At 25.8% G+C, this 492-nt stretch overlaps 1 protein-coding gene across 1 annotated transcript in view; it reads right to left on the reverse strand.

Annotated features, from left to right (window-relative positions):
• The window catches only part of LOC119591831 (keratin-associated protein 5-4-like), a 6,152-nt gene that overhangs the window by 2,555 nt on the left and 3,105 nt on the right, over positions 1 to 492 (reverse strand). The gene's annotated exons all lie outside the window — the stretch shown is intronic.

Raw genomic sequence — 492 nt, forward strand, 5'->3', positions numbered from 1 at the left:
TTTCTGGTGTTGTAATTATGCTCTTTCATTTGCTGACTATCATACATTGTACTGCAATGATCATTTACTTTAAGCAAATAGTCTCCAATATCGTTTTCATATGACATTAATTCTTCTTATTAAATTATTTGAATGAGTTAGGGCTTCATGAAAATATGATTGAAAATTAAGTAAAATATAGCTACAAATACAAAAACGACAATCATCAGTGAAATTATTAGCCAATTCATAATATAAGAATATCTCAAATAATACACTAACAAGATTTAAATTAGAAGCAACAAATATAGGAAATTAAAAGCTAGGAATATGCGAAATCACAAGCTAAGAATTTACCAAATTATGTACTAGAAATATATCAGATTATGAATATATAACAAACCACATTATGACCTAAGGATGTACGAGATTTTAAGATAAGAATATACCTATAATAAACTAACGAAATATACCAAATGATGAACAAGGAATATACAGTCTCAAAAAACTAAT

The sequence above is a fragment of the Penaeus monodon genome, chromosome 29 (assembly GCF_015228065.2).
Source record: "Penaeus monodon isolate SGIC_2016 chromosome 29, NSTDA_Pmon_1, whole genome shotgun sequence".
NCBI lineage: Eukaryota > Metazoa > Arthropoda > Malacostraca > Decapoda > Penaeidae > Penaeus > Penaeus monodon.